This window comes from Barbus barbus, assembly GCF_936440315.1.
Source record: "Barbus barbus genome assembly, chromosome: 3".
Taxonomy (NCBI): Eukaryota; Metazoa; Chordata; class Actinopteri; order Cypriniformes; family Cyprinidae; genus Barbus; species Barbus barbus.
The window spans coordinates 11,615,659-11,624,270 of NC_136731.1; positions in this window are offsets into that span (position 1 = coordinate 11,615,659).

Consider the following 8,612-nt stretch of genomic DNA (forward strand, 5'->3'; position numbering starts at 1 on the left):
TTAGCTAAATGGAGTTTACACAAGACTAGATAATGATCTGAAATATCATCACTTTGCTGCAGAATTTCAATACCATTAACATCAATTCCATGTGACAGTATTAAATCTAGAGTATGATTTCGACAATGAGTAGGTCCTGAGATGTGTTGTTTAACCCCAATAGAGTTCAGAATGTCTATGAATGCTGATCCTAATGCATCTTTTTCATTATCAACATGGATATTAAAATCTCCATCGATTAAGACTTTATCTGCAGACAGCACTAACTCTGATAGAAAATCAGCAAATTCTTTAATATAGTCTGTATGGTGCCCTGGTGGCCTGTATACAGTAGCCATACAGATAATGTTATATGAAGCACCATTACTTCAAAGGAGTTATAGGTGCAGGAAGAAGAAGAAGAAATGCAGGTCATGACCCCTTTAAAAGTATTAAATTTGAAGTGCTGATACCTGCATATTACCTGTAGACAGCAGTAACATCATCCACATTTGTACAGAGGTGTCAAGTAACGAAGTACAAATACTTCGTTACCTTACTTAAGTAGAAATTTTGGGTATCTATACTTTACTGGAGTAATTATTTTTCAGCCGACTTTTTACTTCTACTCCTTACATTTTCACGCAATTATCTGTACTTTCTACTCCTTACATTTTAAAAATAGCCTCGTTACTCCTATTTCATTTCGGCTCGTTTTCATTCCGGCTTGTCATGGTCATGGGCGTTGCTAGGTCATTTTTAGGGGGGTTTTAGCATCTTGCGATTCTTCCCCTTTAAATTTCAAACGGCAGCAGACTTCGGCTCCTCCCCATCTTTCTGCGCGTTCTTCAATCCACAGACTGCGGTGGTGAAGAGGAGAGGACACGGTGTGTGTTTATCGATAGATTGTTATAATATCTACATCTGTGCAGTTCTTTGTCTTAAATACAGTTTACAAAAAGTCATGGGAGAGCAATCGGTTTCCAATCTTCTGTAAAGTTTTCGCTGCATTCACCACTCATCACACCACAGCTGTTTCCTTCAGCGAAAGCCCTTAACACATTATACGCATACTTTATAAAACGATCACGTTATTGCTATTTTCATTTGAAAATTTAGCTTTCAATATAGAACTTAATATTACAGTGCATGTGGCATTAACTACCATACAGTTAAGCATAGAAGTGATTAAAGACAGTGACAGACAGCACTCAGTCAGTGCACTCATTTTAATTGCATATCAGAATGATTGACAGAGATTGAAACATTGTGTGTCCTTCTCACAGACTGCTTCAGTTTTGCGGGTTTTTTTAATTATTTTTTTACTTTTAAAAGTTAATCACAGCACCCACTTTGTTTAATCCATTGTCCAGACTTATAGCTGTGTTGTTTATATTGCTAATATGGATAGTCAGTGTAAGTTTAAAGTGATATGATGTTTTATCTTTACAATTTTCTGTTTGTACTTGAGCATAGAAAAAGATTCGTACTAGTAATGCAAACAGTAACATTTTTGGTTTGTACAGTAAACAGGTGTGTGTGTGTGTGTGAGATCAGGTAGACTTGTATTTGGCTTGTACTCGGATGTTATACCCATCTATGCAATACAGTGGAATACTGCAATAAGTTTAGTATACCATCCTACCCTATTAATACATTTTTTTTTGTAAATATTTATTTTTTATCATTATACCATCATTGGGGGCTGAACCCCCCTAAAATGAAAATCCTAGCATCGCCCTTGGTCATCGCTCAAAAAAAAAAAATACAAAAATAAAAACCTATCCAGATAAATCGCGCCATCCGGATAGAGTGAATTGTGGTTGGATGAAAATATAAACCTATACCATTCCGACACCCTATTGGTTTGTACGCGATCCATCGCACCTGCACATGACACAAATCACGTCACACTCAAAAAAGATTATTTCTTAAAAGTTATTATTTCTCCACTACTGGCTCATTTATCAAACGGGTGCTTTCTCTTCGTCCGTTGCCCTCACAGATTCCTGCATCTAAGCTTGGATGTACATTACATTCCAATAAAGGTTATTGATGACATGCCTCTGAAGTTTGACTTTTTGCACCATTACAATACTTACAGGCAACTAGTCATCATATCTTCCGCTCCATGAAACGCGTTAATGCTCAGTAGTACACATATATGGTTTTTTAATGTATTTGCATTGTACTAAAATGCGTTCATTTTCAGTGGGCACATATCCGGCTGAAACAGGTAGCCTAGTGCATCCCACATTTTTCAACATTAACATTTTAATATAACATTATAGTCATTATGGCCTTTAGAAAAATGTTTTTTTGAGGAGGTGGGGTAGTGCACAATAGGCCCCTTTGCCGCGGCCTAAGCTTTTGTCCTTAATGGCATTTTTTTTTTTTCTTCCATTTCTTTTACTTTTATACTTTAAGTAGTTTTGAAACCAGTACTTTTACACTTTTACTTCAGTAAAAAACTTGAGTTGATACTTCAACTTCTACAGAAGTCTTTTTAAACCCTAGTATCTATACTTCTACTTGAGTAATGAATGTGAATACTTTTGACACCACTGCATTTGTATTAAATGTTCATCCTATAGATGTGTAGTGTTTCTTTACAAAGTGACATCGCCATCTACTGGACTGTCAGCATAATGCAGCGTTTTAGTCGTTTTCATGGATCTGTGTGAAAAGGGACAGTTTCGTCTGTAGACAAATATTTTCCTTTTATTTTCCAAATGTTCCAATTGATTTTCATCACTTTACTGTTTTCATTTTAGGCCAGAAGAAAGTGAAAGACGAAAGACAAGATCTGAATGAGGTGGAGGAGAAACAGCAGGATCAGAAAGATCATGATGTCAATGGAGAAAAATCAGGGAGTTGCAGCATTCAAATAACAGACGTCAAAAGGCCTTTCAGCTGCTCTCAATGTGGAAACACTTTCAAATATAAAGGAAGCCTTATGAATCACATGAGAATTCATAGTGAGGAAAAGCCTTTCACCTGCCCTCAGTGTGGAAAGGGTTTTACACTGAAAGGACACCTTAAGGATCATTTGGTTAGCCATACTTCAAAAAAGCCTTTCAGCTGCTCTCAATGTGGAAACACTTTCAAACAGAAAGGACACCTTAAGAAACACATGAGAATTCATAGTGGGGAAAAGCCTTTCAGCTGCTCTCAGTGCGGAAACACTTTCACGTGTAATGAAAACCTTAAGAATCACATGTTAAATCATGCTGGGATAAAGCCTTTTATCTGCTCTGAGTGTGGAAAGAGTTTTACAAAGAAAAGGCAACTTCAGGATCATTTGTTAACTCACACTTCAGAAAAGCCTTTTACTTGCTCTCAGTGTGGAAACACTTTCACACGTAAAGCAAGCCTTAAGAATCACATGCTAATTCATACTGGGATAAAGTCTTTCAGCTGCTCTCAGTGTGGTAATAGTTTTATGCAGAAAGGAGACCTTATGGATCATTTGGTAACTCACTCTTCAGATAAGCCTTTCAACTGCTCTCAGTGTGGAAAGTCTTTCACACGTAAAGGATATCTTAAGACTCACATGTTAATTCATGGTGAAATAAAGCCTTTCACCTGTGCTCAGTGTGGAAAGAGTTTCATATGTAAAGGAATCCTGAGGAATCACATGTTAATTCATACTGGGATAAAGCCTTTCTGCTGCTCTGAGTGTGGAAAGACTTTTATACATAAAGGAAGCCTTAAGAATCATTTGCTAACTCACACTTCAGAAAAGCCTTTCAGCTGCTCTCAGTGTGGAAAGAGTTTTACACAGAAAGGCCACCTTAATGATCATTTAGTAACTCACTCTTCAGAAAAGCCTTTCTGCTGCTCTCAGTGTGGAATCACTTTCACACGTAAAACAAACCTTAAGAATCACATGTTAATTCATTCTGGGAAAAAGCCTTTCATCTGCTCTCAGTGTGGAAAGTCTTTCACACGTAAAACAAACCTTAAGAAGCACATGTTAATTCATGCTGGGTAAAAGCCTTTCAGCTGCTCTCAATATGGATATGTAAATGAGGATTTAATCATCACATGGGCATTCATACTAAAGCCCAGTACACACCAAGCCGATGCCAATGAATTAGTGATGACGAAAGCAGACAGCGGGGTCGGCTCACTTCGGCAGCACCTGGGTCCAAAGTTGCCCTGACACACCAAGCTGACGCTCCACACCCGAAGGCCAAGTAGCACGTTCATTCTGCGCCTTTCTCGTGCACTGGTTCGCCAGCTGAACAGCCAATCAGGATGATTGACGAGCTCAAACGCCGATTCAACATGTCGAATCGGCTGAAAAAAAGCAGACGAGGGCCAACTATAGCCGACGGCATGGAGCACACCGAGAAAACTTAGTTGGCCGACGAACACAAACTGCCCGACGGCCGACCGTCGGCTTGGTGTTTACCAGGCTGTGGAAAATGGGAGTGAAGAGGGGAGAAAACAACCAATAAAACACAGACCTGCAACACACTCCTTATGCAGACAAATGAATATTAAAATCTGGTTAAAACAGAAAGAATAAAGACAGGTACTTTTTGTTTACTCTTCTTTCAATTTTCGGTCTATATCATTGGTGTGTATCAATAACCTGTCTTGTCATCGCGTTCATGATCAGACATGAATAATACTGAGAGAAGCTCGCAAAACTGAAAACTGATGTACTCTCCAGCAACGGCAGCCAATCACCACTCCAGATTAACGCATTATACATCACTTTTCGTGATGTCTGTTCAACTTTTCTTTTTGAACGAAATTGCTCCAAAAAATTTAAAAAATAACCACTTTTCCCTTACTAATAGACATAATGAGTGCTACCGTTGTTTTTACTGATGTGCAACCTGTTCATACAGGTCCTTCTCAAAAAAGTTCATTATTTTCTGTAATGTACTGATAAACATTAGACTTTCATATATTTTAGATTCATTACAACACAACTGAAGTTGTTCAAGCCTTTTATTGTTTTAATATTGATGATTTTGGCATACAGCTTGTTATGTCATGCATTTGTTTATTATTTTCTAGCACCATCTTGTGGCAGTTTGGTGTAACAACAAAGAACATTGATTATTGTAAGCTATTTTCTTAGTGGTTGATTTAGACCATGTGTCTTTTGGGTTAGAGGTTAACCAGGAAATTATCGCAGTATTCCAGATTCTCTCCATGCGGTTGTCCAAGAAGATATTTGCTCTGTTTCCTTTGCGTTTTGTGCCTTAGAAAGGCTTTGCCTGTAAGTCTATTACTTTACTTCAGTGTTTGTAAGAATGTATATGCAAGTTTAAGTGTGAAATTCATAAGTTAATTTAAAACTATTACTCTTTGGTGATGATACTAAGCAGAGCACAAATGTAGCCCTTTGTAATGTGTGTTCATTGTAAATAATGTAAGTTCATTCACATTTATTTGTGAACTCTGTAACAAGACATTTGTAATCTTTATGTTTCAGTTTTACAAAAAGAAAGAAAAAGAAAGAAAAGAAAGGAAAGAACCTAACAGTAAAACGTTCAACTTTACTCCTGCGTCTGCCCCTTTTCTGAATTCTGACTGTTAGCTATCTGTCAGTGTTGCGTAGATGAAACACGCATCTAGGACAGAATAGTAAAAAGGCATCCATAAGGCGGGCACTACAGTTCAAGGAAAGCGAGCTCCACCTCTATTGTTCCTCACTCAGCATCACGTCCTGCACTCCTAGACAGTATCGGGGATACATGATGGCAGAGAAACCTACGGGGGTTGAGGAAGCTCAAGAGCAAAGCCAAGTATTGGAAACAAGATCTATAGCCTCTGCTTCGACTAATAGATCGAGAAGCTCATCAGCTAGTATAGCTGCTGCCAAAGCTCGCGCTAAGTTGGAAGCAGCACGGGCCAAGGCTGAATTCCTTAAAAAAGAATCTGAAATCTTGATTGAAAAAGCTCAACTGAAAGTGGCAGAGGCACGCATGGAAGCAACCCTAGCAACAATAAAGCAAGAGAGTGAGGTAGCAGCAGCCCTCGCTGAGGCGAAAGTGTTGGAGGCAGCAGCAGAAAGTGAGCTCGGAGAAAGGATTTCCGATGTAAGAGAGATTTCTGATCGCACCCGTGATTACGTTATGCGTCAGTCTCAAATGGAGTTATCACCACCTCTTGGAGATGAGCCACATCAATTACCTCTAGAGCCTATTGTCCATGTGTTGGAGTCTGAAACGCCACCAAGGCAGCATAGCCTTATGGCTAGTGATGTCAGAGATTCCTACAATAAGCCTGATACTGAGAACAAGACGCAGAAGCCTCAGAGGTTAGTGCAAACATCTTGCCATAAATTCCAAGTGCCGCCATTCACCTCTTCACCATATAAGACAACACCACAGCCATCATTCAACAACGAAGCTAATGTGAGTGAAATAGCTAGGTATTTAGCACGCAGAGAACTTGTTAATTCAGGTCTTTTCAAGTTTGACGATCGTCCTGAGAATTATTGGGCGTGGAAGTCATCTTTCGTCAACGCAATTCAAGAGTTGCACCTGTCAGCTACTGAACAGTTAGACCTTCTTTCGAAATGGTTGGGAGAACAGTCTTCACATCATGTGCGAAGGATCAGAGCTGTGCATACAGGTAACCCAGACACGGGCTTAAGAAGGGCTTGGGAGCGCTTGGAAGATTGTTTTGGCTCTCCAGAGATTATAGAGAAATCTCTTTTTGACAGAATAGACAGCTTTCCTAAGATTGGTAATAGAGATGTGAAAAGGCTTCAAGAACTTGGAGATCTTCTACAGGAAGTCATGTCTGCAAAACAAGAAGGCTATCTACCAGGACTTCTCTATCTTGACACTGCTCGTGGTGTAGCTCCCATAGTGGATAAGTTACCTCATAATTTGCAAGAAAAGTGGATGACTCAAGGTTCCCAGTATAAAACTATACATCAAGTCGCTTTTCCTCCATTCTCATTTTTCTGTGATTTCGTCTGCAGAGAGGCTCGAACACGCAATGATCCAAGTTTTGCTCTGTCTTACGGAATTCATAATGTGTTGAAACTGGAGCAGCCAGTGAAGAAACAAGTAAAAAGCCCAGTCTATACTCACAAGACGGAAGTCTTATCAGGTGCTGCGTTTCAGACATTCAGTGGTGCTGAATTGCGCTCAAGGGGTGAATTGGAGGATGTGGATAAAACCTGCCCGATTCATAAGAAATCACACCCTCTAAAACGTTGCAGAGGTTTTAGGAGTAAACCTTTAGATGAGCGCAAAACCTTCCTACGAGAGAAAGGGGTTTGCTACAGGTGTTGTGCTACTACCACCCATCTGGCCAGAGACTGTAAAGCAGCTATTAAATGTAAGGAATGTGGTAGTGAAGCTCATGTCTCAGCACTTCACCCAGGACCGCCGTCTTTAACATTACCCGAGCTAGGCGGGGAGAAAGAAACAGAGGCTACTCAACCTGATGTCACCTCCAAGTGTACTGAGGTCTGTGGTTATGGTAGAAGTTCACGATCTTGCTCTAAGATTTGTCTGGCCAAGGTTTACCCAGAGGGCCGTCTAGAAGAAGCAATAAGGCTTTATGTGCTCCTGGACGACCAGAGCAATAGATCGCTCGCCAGAAGTGAGTTCTTTGACTTGCTGCATGTTAAGGGAGGACGCTCAACATACACCCTGCGTACATGTGCGGGTGTGACAGAGATGGCGGGGAGAAGAGCCGCAGGTTTCGTTATAGAGTCTTTAGATGGAGCGATGAAGGCAAAATTGCCAACTCTGATCGAATGCAACAACATGCCGGATGACAGGGATGAAATACCAACCCCTGACGTAGCACGCTGGCATACTCATCTAAAGCCCATCGCCCATTGCATTCCTCCTTTGGATCCAGAAGCCCAAATTCTTCTTCTTTTGGGTCGTGACATACTTCAAGTTCACAAAGTGCGAGAGCAACGCAACGGACCTAGTAATGCACCCTATGCGCAAAGGCTGGACCTGGGTTGGGTCGTAGTAGGGGACGTCTGCTTGGGATCTGTACACAGGTCTGCCTCACTTAGTACCTACCGCACTCATGTGCTTGATAATGGACGTCCGTCTCTACTTCCTCCATGTCCCAACAAACTTAAAGTCAAAGAGAAGTTTGATGTCAAGCCTCTGCCTGAGATATCTCTGGCACATGATACCTTCATCTTTAATGATTGTGCCATTGGGGATACTATCTTCGAGAGGTCAAAGGATGATAACAAAGTTGGATTGTCTATTGATGACAGATGTTTCCTGGAAATCATGGATAGACAGATGTTTATGGATGAGAGCAATCGTTGGGTCGCACCACTCCCATTCAGGACACCCCGTCAGCGACTCCCTAATAATAGAGATCAGGTATTAACCCGCCTAACCTCTCTATTGCGCACACTGGAGAAGAAGCCTGAGATGAAGTCTCATTTTGTTACCTTCATGCAGAACATCTTTGATCGTGGTCATGCTGAAGTAGTCCCACCTCTTCGAGAAGGTCAAGAATGTTGGTATTTACCTATTTTTGGGGTGTACCACCCACAGAAGCCTGGTCAGATCAGAGTTGTCTTCGACTCCAGTGCGCAAACCCAGGGTATCTCCTTGAACGATGTTCTTCTCTCTGGTCCAGACTTAAATAATAGTCTCTTAGGTGTCTTACTA